Raw genomic sequence first — 17,609 nt, forward strand, 5'->3', positions numbered from 1 at the left:
AAGAGAAATTGCAGGGGGACTTTAAAAATGTGCCTTTAATTAATTCTGTTAAAGGTTATTGTCTGAAATGAAAGAACAACCAAAAAAGAAAAAAAAATCAAAGAACCATAACAAAGAAACCAACCCTACTTCACGAGGTGTTTAAGGGTCCTGAAGTTCTAAAATGGAATGCTTACTGTCTTAGTCAGTGTTCTTTTGTTGTGAAGAGACACTATGACCACGGCAACTCTGGAAAGAAACACATTTAGTTGGGGACAGTCTATAGTTTCAGAGGCTTAGCCCATTATTGTCGTGGCCGGAAGTATAGTGGCAGGCAGGACGACACGATGCTGGAAAGGGAATTTTTAGTTCTACATCTCTATTTCTAGGCCTCAGTAAGAGAGACACACTGAGTCTGGCTTGAGCAAACCCCAAATCCCACCGCCAGTGACACCTCCAACAAGACCACACTTCCTGGCAAGTGGTGCCACTCCCTAACGACCAAGCATTCCAATCTGTGAGTTTATGGGGGCCATTGCTATTCAATCCATCACACTTGGTAAGTAAGGAAAGTTCTATAAACCAAACTCATCTTTTCAAAACGTATTTATGTCTATATTTTTAGTTAGGTATAATGCGCGGGCAACCATGTGGGCACAAGTATCCACTGGATCCCCATGAACTGGGATTACTGAAGGTTGGGAGCCCCTTGACTTGAGTGCTGGAAATAAAACTTAGTTTCTCTGCAAGAGTCTTCTTTGCTCCAGCTCCCCCTTTAAAAATTAAATAATTAATTAGTGTATGTGTGTTTGCGCATGTATGCACAGGTTTGTGTGTGTGTGCGTATGGAGGCAAGAAGGCATCAGATTCCTCAGAGTCTGAGTTATGTTTATTTTACGGACACTTAGTGTTAGCATTCAGGTATTTACACTGGCCTATTCTTGGTGACCTAGCAGTTCGACAGTAGCAGCCAAGATGGGATACTGTAGCTGCTCCAGCCACTAAGCAGATCACTCCCTATGCGCATGCGCTATGTCCCTTTCTGAAATTTCAGCAAACCCTTTCTCTTTCCTTCTGCTCTCACTGAGAGGCCGTATCGATAAACCTCCCACATGAGCTCTGTTTCATGGTTTGACTTTGTGGTGCCCCTTGGCTCCGATTGGCCATGGTCATCTTCTGCTGATAGACTATTACACTTGGCTTGGTACATGGTTGCTGGGATCTGAACTTTTTTCCTCATGAATGAACAGCAAGCCCTCTTAATCATGCACTTATCTCTCCAGCCCCATAAGTAGGTAAAAAGGAAGCATGAAACACGCAACCAACCCGCTAAGGAGTTTATTAGAGGAGACGTGTACAGGTCTGGTGAAATCGGTGTGCAGCGTGAGAGTGCAAAATGGCATGGCCAGCTTTTAAAGGTTGCGTTGCACATGCGCACAGGGAGATGACGTGGTTACCTCATAAGCAGACGACAGAACTCACGCATGCGCGCAAGGGCTCATGCAGCTGTGTCATACGTAGGTAATACAAGCATGCTGCACGTGGATCACTCAGGACCCTTTTAGGGCCCCGGGGGACACTAGGCACTTCTGCCTGAGGGCTTGTCCACACATGTATGGCCCTGGAACCCAGAAGTGCCAGCCGTGTGCTGGTTTGTCCAAAATCATAACAGTAGGTCCTGTGCCAGCCTGGTGCTTATTTTGTGTGACTCAGTGATATCAGTTGTTTTGGTCGTTATATTGTCCTAACCAAATGTTGTGACTTCTTACTGTTAAGTATATTTGGGAGGCTGGAAAAACTGGTTCAGTGGCCATGAGAGCCACAGTTCCCAGGACCCAAATCTCATGGCTCACAACTGTCTGTAACTCCGCCTTTAGGGGATTTCCCCCTTCTTCTTCCCTTCTCTTCCCTTCCCTTCCTTTCCTTTTCCTCTCCCCCCTTTTCTTTTTCATTCGCCTGTATGTGCACATGTGTGCATGCCTTTGTGTGTTTTTGCATGTGAATGTGGAGGCCAGAAGACAACCTTGGGTGTCCAGCCTCGGGGTCACCCACCATGTTTTTCTGAGACAGGGTCTCTCCCAGGCCTGGAACTAGCTGAGTAAGGCTAGGCTGACTGGCCAGTGGGGTCCGGAATTTTCTTGTCTGCCTTCTCAGTATTGGATTACAAACTCAAGCTTATTTTTAACATGGATTCTGGGGGGTCACACTGAGGTCTTTATGCTTGCACGGCGAGTTCATTGTCAACAGCTGTCTGTCTTCTCAGCCTTGTTCGGAGTTTTCTTTCTTTTTTCTAAGAAAAGCTCAAGTTAGAGCTATCACGCATTTTGATGTTTTCCTGTAAATAATTTAGGGGGAGGGGAGTGAAATAAAACAGAATTTTTCTGCTAAATATTGATGCGGGAACCGTTCCTCGGAGAAGATTGCAAGTGATGATTGCAATTAGAATCTCTTTATCTGCCTTTAGAAATCAGCGGTTTTTGGGGGTGGGGTGGGGGCAGGCTTGTAGTGGGTTATTAACACTGACTGCTGTCGTATTCACATGGTGCTTTGGAAGCACCCCGGGAGGTACTGAGTCATCAATAGCACCCTCACAATAAGGGTTGATATGGGACCCATAGAACCAGTCCCATGTGAGTCTGAAGCAGGTGTTCAATCCGTGCTACCACACGGATTGTGGTATAATAATAGTTCAATCTGAGCCTACCACAACATGGCTTAACAGAGGAGGGTGGCAGTGGGGAGCCGAGCTCTGATGTGGGTGGAAGGTAACAAAACTTTGAAATGATGTAGTTTGTCCCATCCAAGAGTTACGTGGAGGAAGTTTGGTCTCCACTGTAGCAGCACTAAAGTGATGGGACCTTTGTAAATTCAATTAATTGTGTAAAGATGTATTCTTATTCATTTGTGTGTGTCTGTGCGTGGGTGTACTCATATGAGTATAGGTGGCCATGGAGGCCAGAGGCATTGAATCCCATAGAACTGGGGTTACGGGCAGTTTTGAGTCCCCTGATGTGGATGTTGGGAATCAAACTCTGGTCCTCTGCAAGAGTGGTACATACTCTTAACCACTAAACCATCTGTCTGGCCCTGAGGTGACGGGACATCTGGGAAGGGTGGGATGCAGTGGGATACTTACTATGTTCTGGGCATGACCTGGTCGTCACACTCTTGGTCTCCCGGAAGCTGTGCCTGCCTCCACAGGACCTACACAACAGGAGCAGTCAATCGTGAGACCCCCTCCCTGGTCGCTGCGGGAGGGAGAGGCATTTGCTTTAGTGGTATAGACAGTGGGAAACTGCTCATGCTCCTGTAAATAAACCCTCACCCTTAATGGAACTCAGGATGTCAAACACAAAGACTCAGAAGCCTCACACGCTTGCTTTTTTGTTGCCTGATAGAAAGAACATTCTGACGGAAAGCAACTTGGGGCAGCAAGGGGCAAGTCTGACTGCTACTTCTTGGTCATCATCCATCACTAAGGGAAGTCAGGGCAGAACTCAAGGCCTGAAAGAGAAGGCAGGAACCAAGAAGGAATGCCACTCGTTAGCTGTCTAACTGGATTCTGTTTAGCTAATTTTTCTCATACAGAGCAGGATCCACAGTAGGCAGGGCCCTTCCATGGTCTCAATCCAAACCATCTCTGACAGACATGACCACAGGAATATGAGGTCTGGACAATCCTTCCGTGGAAACTCTGTCTTAGTTTGGATTTCTGTTGTTGTGATAAAATGCTGTGACCAAAAGAAACTTGGGGAGGAAAGGATTTTTTTTGGAGCGGGGGCACACACCATCATTGAGGGAACTCAGGGCAGGAATTCAAGGCAGAAACCTGGAGGCAGGAACTGAAGCAGAGACCATGGAGAAACACTGCTTACTGGCTTACTCTTTCTGGCTTTCTCAGCCTGGTTTCTTAAATATTCCAGAACCATCTGCCCCAGGTGCTGGTGTCCCTAGTGAGCTGGGCCCTCCCAAATCAATCATCAATAAAATTTCCTGAAGATCTGATTTTGAAAATATTATAAAGGCATAATTCTCAATTGTTCCTTTTCCCAAACTCCAGTATGTGTCAAGTTGACAAAAATTCCATCTAATCCAGACTCTCCCAGACAACTGTGCCAGGCTGGTGGTTGATGCTAGGGAGCACACACATACACTCTCTCTCCCGAATACATTCGTGCACTCGTGGATAGCTACAGATTCACACTTGTGAACACGTGCGTACAAATGCACACACACTCAAGCACACAATACATACCTTCACACCCTCACAGCTTTACAGACACACCCTCAAGCATACACACACACACACCATTCATACACGTACTCTCAAACACTGACAGGCACACACATTAGCACTCACACACACACACAGCCACATTCACTCTAACAACCTTCACTCTTACACACTCCCACAGGCTCACGAACACTCAGGTACATACATACTCATCTTCATTCATAGACGAACTCAGCTTCCACACACACAAAGCTTATGTGGTTCGTGTCTTATGGATTCCCGTCCTGCACTCATTCTGGTCTATTCAGTTACTGGAGGATGCTCTGGAATGCTTTCTACCCCTGAAACTTCAATTAACCAATTGCTTGGGGGGAAGAGGGTGCTATGGTTAATTGAATTATCTGATTAACTGAAAGTTAATTAGCCAGAAATCTTGGAATTCTAAGACATGCTGTAAACAGCCTAGCAGAGACTTTCTTTCTTTCTTTCTTTCTTTCTTTCTTTCTTTCTTTCTTTCTTTCTTTCTTTCTTTCTTTTTTTTGTGTGTATTTTAATTGTGTCCATATGAGTACACACATTGTCAGGATGACATGCATGTGTGTGTGTGCACATGTGAGTTCAGGGGTCTTTGGATCCCCTGGAACTGAATTTATAAGCAGTTGTGAGCCACCTGATGTGGGTGTTGGGAACATAACTTGGGTCTTTTGCATAATCAGTACATATTCTTAGCCACTGCCATTTCTCCAGGTCTGACTTTGTTGTTTCTGAAATAGAGTCTCTCACTGGCCTGGAACTTGCCAAGCAAGCTAGGCTGGCTGGTCCAGGAGCCCCAGAGATCTGTCTGTGTCTGTCTCCCCACTGGTAGTATTGCAAGCAATCCACTCAGCCTCCTTCCTCCTCCACCTCTTCCTTCTCCACCTCTTCCTTTTTCCCAGTGCAGGGACTTGAACTCACGTCCTCATAATTGCAAGGCAAGCACTCTATTGACAGAGTCATCTCCCCAGCCTCTATAGCTCAGCTTCTTCATCACAAAATGTGTATCTATTTAGCTAAGTTGTCTAGTGTCATAAATGGATCTTACACCCATGGTGCCTTGACTGGTATTATCAACATGGCCTGAGGTCATATGAGGGAAACAGAGACATAGGAAAAGATGAAACAAAGACTCTACGACACTGTGACCAAGGCAACTTATGAAAGAAATCATTTAATTTGGGGCTTATGGTTCCAGAGAGCCAGAGGCTATGGCCATTGTGGTAGGGAACGTAGCAGGCAGGCATGGTGCTGCAGCAGTAGCTTAGAGCTCACCTCTTCAACAAGAACAAAGCAGAGAGAACTAACTAAGAATGGCATGACCATTGGAGACATCAGAGCCCGCCCCTGGTGACACACCTCCTCCAACAAGGTCACCCTTCCTAACCCTTCCCAAATAGTTCCACCAACTGGCGATCAAGCAGTCAAATATTGAGCCTATTGGGGCCATTCTCATCCCAACCACCACCCATAGGCTCAATATTTGACTGCTTGATCCCCAGTTGGTACATGGTAGAATATTATACAACCGCATAGAAGAACATAGCTGTTGTTTGAAGGAAAACAATGGAATTGAAGATCCTTGGGTCAAGCAAGATAAATCAGGCCCTGAAAGGAAAATATTGTGTGTTTTCTCCTCTCAAACATAGAATCTAGATTTTTAAGAAGAAATGAAAGGGGACTATTAGGGATGGTGGGGGGAAATGGAAGCCAGGGCCCAAACAGGAGAGGGCCCTCTAACATTATACACATGTATTAAAAAGTCACAATCAAACCCATTACTGTTAGGTAAGCATGGTGACCACTACATTACAGAAACAAATCCTTTATTTTGAACTATTAAAATACACTAAAAAAAGAAAGAAGAAACTTACAATTTATGATCTCTGACATTTTCATTATTATTATTATTACTATTCTTATCATTACTATTATTATTATCATTACCATTATTTTTTGAGGCAGGGTCTTGCTGCATAGCCCAGGCTATCCTTTACACTCTCCTTCCTCTTGCTTTTGGCTTTCTAGTGCTGAGACTGCTGGTGCAGGCCCCTGTGCCTGGTTTTGCATCACGATTTCCGTTTTATTTCCTTTCCCTCGGTGTATGTGGAGAGCACTGGCTTCAGCAGGTGTGTGCTTGCTAATTTTGGTTTACATTTTCCCTCTCCCATTTGCACCTTCAACAAAAGAAAAAAGAAAGACCCAGATGTATTGTCACTAAATCAAGCCTTGCTTTGGCTAGGTCACCCGGGCTTGGTTGCCATTGTGTTACCAGGAAATAAAAAGAACAATTTTTCTTTTCTTTTTTTTTTTGTTGTTCAGGATCCTAGATTTATATTGCTTTCACTTAGCGAGTGAATAATTGATAAGCCGGGGCGAATTAACATGGAACAAAAGAGCCCAGTGGTACAAGGGTCTTGGGAAGGCTGCCTAAATCAATACACACTCATGAATTTTGAGCGCAAAAGGTTGAGCTGAGAGAGAACACAGATTTAGATGGCCATTAATATTTGAAACACACTCTATGCACGAGAGGCTTGCCGGAGCCCAAATGTTAACCGGAGGGGCTTCAGAGAGAGGGAGAGAGAGAAAGCTTCTAAACAAATCTGAGAGATATTTTCCCCTCCAAAGACTTTATGTGGAAAAAAAAATCAATCATCTTTGTTGTCTCCGCAGTCAGAAGCCAGCTATTAAAAAATCTAATTAGAGTAGTTCTTTTTTAACCAATTAAACATACCAATGTAACACTTGTCTGATCCAATGTTTGTAATTGCTAGAAAAGCAATCAAGCTGCCCTCTATGGTAAGGCAGATAACTGGAAAATGCTCCACCACCCCTCCTGGTAACATCCTCCCCACACAAGAGCTGGCCTGAAAATTTGATTAATCCAAACATTTTGTAAGGTGCCAGGGGAGGTTTCTCGCCTGATACTTCATGGTCACCCGAACAGGCAGAGCAACTGAGGACCCCCAAAATAGTGTCATCAGTCACAGTTTGCTCTTGAAATGCCTCCCTGGGGCTTGCATTTGGGCCCCTAACAAAGCTGGGGATTTTAGGCAGAGAGGGGGAGCTACTTCAGCTTTTTGTAATGGCGGGACTCTGCATCCCTTGGGAAAGTCATCCCTCGGCATTTGGTACCCGTTCATGGCTATGACTACTAGAGATGATCGGTCTGTGCTACTTGTTGCTGTGGCCACTGAGGAGGCTTGGTAGCAGAGATCACATGTTTACTTCGGTTAAGTCGCGGCAGTGATTTGTGGGTACGAGTGTCACATCTTATTTATTATTTATGTGTTGACTTTGAGTACATGATCGTGTGTGTCTATGTGCATGTAGAGGCTGGATGGGTCTTGACTGCTCTCTATTTTAAATTATATAATCTTTGGTAATTTCTGGCATGAATATATTTAGGTCATATCCAATCCCCCTCCAACTTCTTTCACATGTTCTTCCCAACTTCATTTCTTTTTCCTCCTCTTCCTTCTCCTCTTCTTCCTTCAACCCACTGAGTACAATTAGTGGTCCCTGTGTGCTTGCGGCTCAGGGTCATCCACTAGGGCAGGAGCAAAATACTGTGGGTGGCAATGCTGAAGAAACCTGATCTTTCCTCCCCCTTCAACCCACGCTTGCCCAAGGCTCCTTAGGGATGAACTCCTCCCCTGCCCGCGTTAGAAAGCTGACTGACTTGATCATGCATAGGTCTTGTGTAGGTAACTGCGGCTGTTGTGACTTGGTCGGGAGGTCCCAGAGATGCCTCAAACAATCCAGGCTAGTGTCATTGCTTTCAGTCACTCATCGATCTTGGGAGTAAGACCTTGTTGCTGAAGACATCACCTGGAGAAATCAACCTACAAATGTCTTCCCCTTGCAAAATAGGGGAAATGTGGTGGCATTTTCTTTGTGCTGTAACAAATGAAGCTCGTCTGAGATCAGAGTGCGGAGCCAGCCACGTTAGTTAGTCATAGAGGCCAGGCAATGGTGGCACACACCTTTAATCCCAGCACTCTGGAGACAGAGGCAGATGGATCTCTGTGAGTTCAAGGCAATCCTGGGCTACATAAGATTGGATCTGTCTAAAAGAGAAACAGTCAAGTAGTGGTGGCTCACACCTTTAATCCCAGCACGAGGGAGGTGGTGACAGAAAGTGATATGGCAAGGTGGAAAGAGGACTATAAAGTGGGAGGAGACAGGAGCTCAGGATTCAATTTGAGGTTTCATAGAGACAGTATTCAGTCTGAGAGTTCAATCTGAGGATTTGCGGAGACAGGATCGTCCCTTTGATCTGAGGATTCAGAAGAGGTAAGAACTAGTGGCTGGCTGCTCTGCTTCTCTGAGCTTTCAGCTTTCAACCCCTAATATCTGACTCTGGATTTTTATTAAGACCAATTAGGATTCATGCAATGTCTTCCACCTTATTTTTCCAGATAGGTCTCTCACTGAACCAGGAACTGGCCAATTCTGCCAGACTGACTGCTAAAAGGCCTGAGAAATGCTGGTTATCTGTGCCCTCAGTGTTAGTATCGCAGGTGTGTGTGGCTGCGCTCAACTCTGTGTGTGCCTGTGTGCAGCACATGTGCATGTGATGGAGTGTCCATGCCTCTGTGTGTTAGAGGCTCTCAGAGGAGGACTCTGGGTGGATGCAAATCAGACTTTATGGCTTTCATGATCATCGATCAGCTCTTGATCATTGAGCCATCTCTCCAACATCTGAGACTCACTTTTTTTAGAGGGCAATAAGTAGAATCTCACATTTGCAAACAACTTGAACAGTTATTTGATCCCACCACCAGCTTTCGGCACAGAAGAGCAAATTCATTTGGACTCAACCTGCGTGTCGGCAACATCTATGGCCTAATTCTTGGATAGAAGCTGTGTATATTGAGCTATAACACGCTTCCCACCCCCGTGCCTAAATCTAAAGAAGCACTCCTTAGAGATTACAGTTGCCTCTTTATGGACCCTGGCTCACACCTAGCTGGGTTGCCAGTACCGCTCTTTGCCCATGAAGCGGTTAATTTGGGGGAGACAATTCAGAACATGTGCTCATTACTGGGTCTTAGAGGCTAAAAGAAAAATTTGGCGCCTCTGCCGTACAGATGGTGTTTGTTCTGTCCCTGGGAGTCTCACGCTGTAGATCTTAATTAATGAATTAATGAAATTTTTCAGTCAAGTGGTCCTAAGGAGCATTTATTTTTGAAAACTCCCCTTCTGTTGGAACACGTGTTTCTCTGCTTCCCCTCCAAGGCTCTAATTAACCAGCAAGGGAAGGTCAAAGACATCGGTGTAGACTTGCTGGAAAGGGCACGGATTCTTAAAGGGAAGTCACACTTACAGACTAAAGACACGGCCACCAAATTCCAACAGGACGTCCAACTGGAATTAGAAACGGTAGTTATGTAATATGTTTGGTCCTCATGGGGACAGTCACCTTGTCCTGGATTATTTTATTTTAAATACCCTTTATGAGTAGTCATCCATTTTGGTTTGCTTTGTTCTTAGTGTTGGGAATTAGCACTATGCTTTGCCCAAGCTAGGTAGGTGCTCTCCCAGAGGACCACACTGCCAGATACTCACTGGGGGATTCCAGGCAACTGCTGTACCACTGAGCCACACCCCAGCCCCTCACTGGGGGATTCTAGTCAGGTGCTCTACCACTGAGCCACACCCCAGCCCCTCACTGGGGGATTCTAGGCAGGTGCTCTACCACTGAGCCACATCCTCAGCCCCTCACTCGGGGACTCTAGGCAGGACCTCTAGAATTGATTTGTACCCTAGCTCCTCACTGGGGGATTCTAGGCAGGTGCTGTACTACTGAGCCACTCCCCAGACACTTGCTGCGGGATTATAGGCAAGTGTTCTTCCTTTGAAGTAGGTACTTAGCCCCTCTCTGAGAGGTCCTAAGTTAGTGTTCTGCCACTGAAACACACCCCAGCCCCTCATCCAGCCCTTTGAATACTCATCTGTTATTCTGGGAGAAAGAGAGATGTTGCTACAGTAGAATGGGTACGCTCTACTGAATCTAGCAGACCTGAGTTCATAGCCTACCAGTTTCTAGCTGTGACAAACTGGGCAAGTCAATAGCACAATGAGTGTGTAGCCTATTAGACACAATTGGAATAAACAGGGCTGCCAATGGTTATTTTTTCTTATTGTCAACTGAGCTAGATTTTGAGTCACCAAGAGATTGAGGCACACTTCTGGGTTTAAATGAGATCAGGGAGATGTCATGACACTGGGTAATACTCGTGACCAGAAAGAACAAGGACCTAAATTTGAGTGTCTAGCACCCATGTAAGCAGCTGGGAATGGCTCCCTATACCTGCAGCTCCAGCATTTGTGGGAGGCAGAGTCAAGAAGATCAGTGGGGCTTACTGAATGGCATGTTAGCAACCCCAGGGATCTATCTGCCTGTCTCCATCTTCCCAGCACCAGGATTACAAGCACTTACCACCCCACCCAATTGGGGAAGATCCTCTTGCTTGCACGGCAGGCACCTTACTAATAGCATTATCTCTCCACCTCAGAGAAGAAGTCTTCTCTAGCGAGCACTACGTGTTATTATTGCACCATCCTGCCATCCCTGTATGACAGACGAGAAAGCAGAGGTGCAGAGGAGATATTTATTCTGAAGGACACACAGGCAGAGAACGGCACAGATGAGATGAGGTCCCGCTCCGTCTGACTCTTTAATAGACAATTTTTACATCCGGTTGCTGCAGTAGGGAATCACAGGTAGGTTAAGATGCAAAGTGAAGAAGCTTGTAGAAGTTCAAAGTCAGCTTGAGAGGATGATCTTGTCACTTTAAAACCTGCTGCTGTATGTCACATGGTGACAGAGCTAATGAGCTAGCTCTGACTTCCTTAAAGACCCATTAACATCATTATGAAGACCCAATCTTAACCCTTTACTAATTCTAATAGCCCTGTGTATAAGTTACTTTCTGGTCACTGTGATACAACACCCTGGGGGAAAAATACCTGTAGAGGGGGAGGACTTTAGCTTATGACTCGAAAGGGGGAGTCCCCATCATGGTGGGGAAGGCATGGCAAGCAAGAGCAGGAGCCTGGCCACTGGCATAGCATTTGAAGTTAGGAAGCAATGAATAGACAGGAAGTGGGGCCACAGTGGAGAGTCTCAAAGCCCACCACCAGTGACATACGTCCTCCATCAAGGCTCCACGTTTTGAATGTTTCATAAACCACCACCCTAAAGGATACCACCAGATGGGGTCCAAGCGTTCAGACATGGGAGCCTGTCTGGGAGGTTTCACATTCAACCCCAGGTCCTTCTAAATATACCACCTCCAAATGCCTGTCACAGATGACCTTGGGGGCAAAGTTCCTAACATGTGAACTTTTAGGGTGGGAAGGCTGCGAGTCACTTTGTTAGGCGGTGAAAACATGTCTTACGGAGAAAAGGCTTACGGTTTCATCATAGCAGGGAAGGCTTAGCAGGGTAGCTCAGATCGTGGGGGCAGGAGTGTGTGGCAGAGGCTATTCACATCTTAGTGGACCAGAACGCAGGGAAAGCAAGGCAGGAGACAGTGGCTCGGTTCTAACCTTCAGAAGTGTCTCCTTCCCCGCTTCACAGCCCTGTCTCCCAAGGCTACACAGCCTCCCCTATACAGCCTCTCTGGTGCACCCTCCCTGTCCAGATGGTATCACTGATAGTGTTGCAAAGACTGAAAGCACAAGCCTATGAGGGACTATCTGATTCAGTCTGTAAATGGTGCATTCAAACTACAGCAATTACTTGGTTTGGAGTCATATGTGTGTGTGTGTGTGTGTGTGTGTGTGTGTGTGTGTGTGTGTATGTATATGTATATATGTATATGTATATATATCTCAACAAGAAGAGTAGGCACTGAGCTAGTCCTACACCCCACAGACTGTAAGCCGGGCACTGAAACCGGCTGATAGACAGACAGCTACTGTTCATGGGGGCTCCTGGGTCACTCAGGTTGATTGCAGTTGTCAGGAGCGGGATGAAGCAGGCTGCACGCACTGAATGACGCCGTGTTTTTAATTTAGGAGGATTCTGAATGGAAGCATCAAGGACCCACGAAGCCAGGCTGCGAAATTGCTCTTGGCTTTGCAGCAGGCTCTTGATACTCTGGCATTATGGAACTTGTCAGTTCTGGGAGGCAGAGGCCGGTGGGGTGGCAGGCATGTGGGTGGCTGTCAGAACAAGAATGTATTAATTCGGGGAATTCAGTCCTGTGCCAGGGGGTCATGATGGGTGACAGCAACAAAGGGAGCCTGCCTTTGGCAAGTCCTACTAGCTTAATCATGGACTCCGGGCTTCTCCCCATGAGCTCTCTGGACCCCTGCAGTGCTCCCAGCTGCCTTTCCCACCTGGCTCCTTCCAGCTGTCCCCCCCCCCCACATCAGCCAGTTTTTCTTTCAGCGCTGGCTGTCTCTCAGAATCCTGCATGTGTGTGGGTGCATGAGAATGTGGATGTGTGCATGCAAATAATGTGCGATGAGTGTGTGTGGGAAAGTGTGGATGTGTGCATGTGTGAGTGTATATATGTATGCAGAAATGCACAGTGAATGTGCATATGTGTGTGTGCATGGGTGAGAGTCCACATGGGTGTGCACGTGTATGTGCACAGGGGTAAATTTTACATGTGTGCATGGGTGAATATGCATGCATGTGTATACCTGGATATGTGCTCATGGGTGAGTGTATATGTCTATGTATGTATGCATTGCATGCATGCACATGTGTACATGTGTTTGTGCTCTGGTTGTGTAAGTGCATGCATATGCATGTGTGACTAAGTAATATATATATATTATATATACATACATATATATATATGTATATATACATACATATGCACGCTATGTAGCAATTTTCTCAGTTGCTCCGGAACTCAGACCCCGGAAGTGCTAAAGGAGGCTTGTTAAGACTCAAGAAGTAACAACTTAAAAAGTCTCAGGAAGTCCCTGAGACTAACCAGATGTACAATGTCTCTGTCTCCCCAAGGTTACATAAGCCCTTGGTACTATTGAGGAGAGATACCAGCTGAGTTGCCTTGAAGACACACCCACCGAGCTGTGCACAAGTCATGCACAGGCTTCTAGCTTTCAAAGGCATCACCTATGCTGGGGTAGGCCTTCAGGGATACAACTGCCTTTGAGTTGTTCCTGCTCCTGTAAGGAACTCTGAACCCGTACTCCTGTAAGTAACCCCAGTAAAAACCCACTGTTTTGCTGAGCTGGACCTGTAGGGTTTTTTGGTCTGTCAATGACCTATCTGAGGTTACTAGACCTATGCTCACATGTCCTCAGGCTTAGTGCCACACAGCAGCCCATGCTTGTGCACAGAAGAGTGTGCGTGTGTTCACATGTATATCTGTGTGCCTATGTGCATAAATGAGTGTGTATCTATGTGCATGAGTGAGTGTGCATGTTTATGTGCTTATGGGTATGTTTGTATTCATGTATGTACAGATGACTAGATACGTGTTGTTGAGTGTACGTGCTCATGCATAAGCGTGCATATATATGCGAGTGTGTCTGTGTGTGCATGTGGTAGGCTCTGGAATGGGAAGTCAGGTTGCTGGGTAGCCAGCTGCCAGAGTTTTGAGAGTCAGCTGAAGCTACCTTGAGTAGCAGCAGCGAGCTGAGGGAGAGGTGAAGCAAACAGCTGCCTCCCTCTGTATTTACCTCAGCTCCAGGCCACCTGTGGGACCAAGAGACAGCAGCACGTCTGCCTCAGTAGCGCTGGGCTCTTGTGGGTATTTGTACAATGTGTGAAGATATATTGCTGCGATTGGTTTATTAAAGAGCTGGATGGCCAATAGCTAGGCAGGAGGTATAGGCCAGATTTCTGGGCAGAGTGAGGCCATAAAAGATGAATGTGATTGTGTGTGTGTGTGTGTGTGTGTGTGTGTATGTGTGTAGGGGTCAGAACAAGTCAGACACACAGAATGGGATAGAGGTAAAAACCACACGGTAGAATGTAGGTTAATAAAAATACGGGTTAATTTAAGTGATCAGAGCTAGTTAGAAAAAAGCCTAAGCTAAAGACCAAACTTTCATATCAATAATAAATCTATGTCATTATTTGTTTGTGAACTGGCAGCCCACAAGAAAAATCTGACTCTACCAGGAATAGCAGTGCAGGCTTGGGGCATGAAGTCAGTAAATTCATCAGTACGTGACCCCACTGTGCCCTAAAGCAACCCGGTAACCTGTGATCTGGGACCTCATCTCTGCCCCTGTTCTGTCCAGACTTCTCCTTGCCCCCCTTCACCCTCCATTCTGCCCTGCTGTTGATCAGCTGCTGTCTCTCCTGCTGTCCTGGAAGGACCTTGACAGGGCGGAGGGGGGGGCCCACACATCTGGATTTGACTTTATCTCGTTCTCTGGCCACCTGGGACTTGCAGCCCCGACTCCCCCGTGCTACCGGGTGTGCCTCAGCCCCGGCGCAGCTGTCCATCCCTGGCACGCCTTCCTGAGATGCTCTGCCCACATCTTTGCCGCTCTTTTCCTTTCCCTTCCACTCACACCGCTCTTTATCACCTTGTAAAATCCCATTTTCAGTTCACAGGGCGCTTCCGCTTCCTCTCTGTCGCCTTTCCAACCGTGGTGGGCTGATTTTTCAGAGCATCCCCAGCTCCCTGCTTAGTCATCAGTGTCCGCTCTTCCACGTGTGCTGAGTTTGCCTCCCTGGAACCAGCCTGGCAGACGCGAATATGTTCTAAAGAGATGTTTGAGGCTGGAGAGATGGCTCAGTGGTTGAGAGGGCCTATGTCTCTACCAGAGGGCCAGATGGCCAGAGCTCAGATTCCGGTACTCGCAGACAAGCACCTGTGACTCCAGATGGAAGGGATCTGATGTCTCCTCCTCATCTGTGGGGAACACACACACACACACACACACACACACACACACACACACGCCTCTTAATCTGAATATTAGACTACCGAAGCTATGGATTCCAAGGACTAGAAGTTGCTTTCATGATGGGAGAAGAGAAATTCTCTGAAACCTTGGAATCCGTCAGAGGGGACACTTGTCTCCCAGGAGATTCCTCACAGTTCTGACCGTCGTACCGTCTTGGAGAGCCTGGAGTTCAGACAATGATGGGTCAGTGGTGGGCAGGGCCACACTCTCATCAAGACTGCTTAGACGTGCGTTTCCCTGGCCCTCTATTGAGACTTTAACCACACTTGAGGATGCTGAACATGGACTTGAGAATATCCTTGGATCTCTTTTTCCCTTTTTCCAACATGGCCACATTTACTAAATGCCCCTCCACCCCACTTTTAGGGGGTGTTGAGATAGGGTTCCCATGTGTACTCTTGGCTACTTTGGAACTTGCTCTGTAGACCAAGCTGGTCTTGAACTCCCAGAGATCCACTTGCCTCTGCCTCCTGAGTGCTGGGATTAAAGGCGTGCGCCACCACTGCCCAGCTCCCTCTTAGCTTTTTGCTATCAATTAGGCTGTCTTAATGGACTTCCCAAGGACAGGTGGCTGAACCTGGCTTCTTAGGCTGTCACTGGTGATGTAACCCCAAGTTTGATAACATCCTTTGTAGACCATTAGCTCCGAAGGGCTTGTGCTCCCTGCTGGTGCATTACAGACTAACAGAAGAGCAACACAGGGAATTTCAGTGGTGGTAGGAAAAGAGGACCCACTAGCCTACGTAGGTCTCTCGACCAATCACAGTCACCCTCCCCAGGGACTGAAGAACATGCAGGAGCTTCTCTTGCACTTGCTCTCAGTTCAGCTTCTTCTTTTCAGTCTTACCCGTACTCTGATACTGGATTTGCTTCACTCCAATTATCTTCACAGCCCTGAGGGGACTTGTAAATCCAGGTTCTGATGTCTCATGAACCACAAGCAGCTTCTTGAGGGGTTTGCTTCTTCCCTCTCTTGAGTTCCTCTCTGACGCTTATTGAATTTCATGATCCTATTTTACTCCCAGATGGTGCTTTTCTTCTTTAAAAACTTTTTTTAGTGCATGTTTGTCGTTTTATGTGCATGTGTGTCCACATGTGTGGGAGACGTTTCCTGGGGAGACACAGCATGTGCACGCGTGCATGCACACACGCGCGTGCGCGCGCACACACACACACACACACACACGAGAGAGAGAGAGAGACAGAGACAGAGACAGAGACAGAGAGACAGAAAGACAGAGAGAGGGAACACTAGAGAGAGACAGAGAGAGAGAAAGGTAGAGAGAGTGAGAGAGAGAAGAGACAGAGAGACAGAGAGAGAGAGAGATAGGGGGAGGGAGAGAGAGAGAGAGAAGGAAGGAAGGAGGGAGGGAGGGAGGGAGAGAGAGAGGAGGGAGGGAGCGACAGAGAGAGAGAGACAGAGAGAGAGAGAGAGAGAGACTTACTCACCCCCCCAATAGGGAACCCACTGCAGTCTAAAGTAATGATTCTACCAAACTACAGCTTGGCGAGCCAGCGAGTTTCCTGGGGTTACGAACAAGAGTATGTGTGAGTGGTTACTGCAGGAGCAGGTATGTCTCAAGCAGAGCTGCCTCACCAGGAGCAATGACTCAAGAAAGCTACAACCCTGGAGCTCTCTGCACAACTTGCTCTACCGGCCAGAGGATCTCCTTTTGGCATCTTGACTGGCCAGAGGAGACCCTCCCAGCAGTTGCTCGGTGCTTCCACACCTTTGGGGAGGGACCCTTAAGAACCTTGCCAGTTTCAGCCTTCTCAGATTCCTGAAGCTTGTTTGCTTTCTGAGTCTCATGAGTCCACATCCCCGCCCCCAACCCTGCTCCTGGAGGGAAAGTTTCAATTTGAAGGAAACTGCTACACTCCCACGTGGGCACCAGAGGATAATTTGGGGGGCTGTTCTTAGCCCCTGTCTCCTTTTTTCTTTTCTTTCTTTTGAGATAAGGGTCTCTCATTCTCCCGGAAATTGTCAGTTTCTCTAGGCAGTCTGGTCACTGAGCCCTAGCCACTGCCTCTTCAGTGTTGGGATTAAAATGCCTGCCATCTGCCCAGCATTTTATGTGGTCTCTGCCCATTGGACTTAAGTCTTCTTGCTGATGTGGCAGGCACTTTACTGACTGAGCCATCTCCCCAGTCCAGTGAGGTTCTTTTTAAGGGGAGGCAAATGGGGCAGAACCCACCAGAAGGCACACAACACGGATCAGAGCCATTCTTCTTGGCACCCTGGGGTTGCTGGGTGGTGGGTGGGGTGGTAGGTGGTTACTGGAGCCTGAACTGAGATGTCATAGAACAACCACTCTCTCCACCACGCACATGATCTGAGCTAGAGCTGTCCAAATACCTGTAAGGAATATCTTGACAGGCTCTATGAACTTTAAAGGGGTGGCTTTATTTAACTTCAGCCTTGTTGGAATTGCAATGAGATCTGTCC

General features: G+C 47.0%; 1 long non-coding RNA gene across 1 annotated transcript in view; it reads left to right on the plus strand.

The window, feature by feature from the left end:
• Positions 1-226: 226 nt before the first annotated feature.
• The window catches only part of LOC125400198 (uncharacterized), a 34,412-nt gene continuing 17,029 nt past the window's right edge, over positions 227-17,609 (plus strand). The window contains exon 1 of the long non-coding RNA XR_007231894.3: positions 227-538. This is a non-coding gene — a long non-coding RNA (uncharacterized LOC125400198). The remainder of the gene's footprint in view (positions 539-17,609) is intronic.

This window comes from Myodes glareolus, chromosome 2 (genome assembly GCF_982192425.1).
Source record: "Myodes glareolus chromosome 2, mMyoGla1.1, whole genome shotgun sequence".
NCBI lineage: Eukaryota > Metazoa > Chordata > Mammalia > Rodentia > Cricetidae > Myodes > Myodes glareolus.